The sequence below is a fragment of the Pygoscelis adeliae genome, unplaced genomic scaffold (genome assembly GCF_000699105.1).
Source record: "Pygoscelis adeliae isolate BGI_AS28 unplaced genomic scaffold, ASM69910v1 Scaffold512, whole genome shotgun sequence".
NCBI lineage: Eukaryota > Metazoa > Chordata > Aves > Sphenisciformes > Spheniscidae > Pygoscelis > Pygoscelis adeliae.
Window position 1 is genome coordinate 65,532 of NW_008824241.1, and position 432 is coordinate 65,963.

Below are 432 nucleotides of genomic sequence, written 5' to 3' on the forward strand. Positions count from 1 at the left end.
TGGTGACGGGCTTTTGCGGGATGGAGATTTGGCCCTCGCCGGCATCTTCACCCTCCTCTCGCCACCTTTTCTGCCCTCTGCCTTTATTTCAGACGGGATGGGGGGGTGGGGAGCGCGTTATGGTTACGGTGAAACAGTTATCTGCCGGCAGCACCGTAAGGCGCCTGTTTCCTGCGCCGGGCGCCGGGCTCACAGGGAGGTGAGGGTCTCGGTGGGGTTCTGGCGGGGATTTGCTGCTGGTGGGGGGGCCCGGCTCACGTCCTGGCTCGTGTCCTGCTGTGGCGTCCCGGGACAGCCTTGCTCCTGAGAGAGACGCGGAGGTGATACCGAGCCGGGTGGGACGGAGACCTCGTGCTTCGACCCAAGAAGGACCGAGTCCGGGTCCCCCCGCAGCGCCACCGCACCCACCTCGGTTGGGGAGCCAGAGGGGGA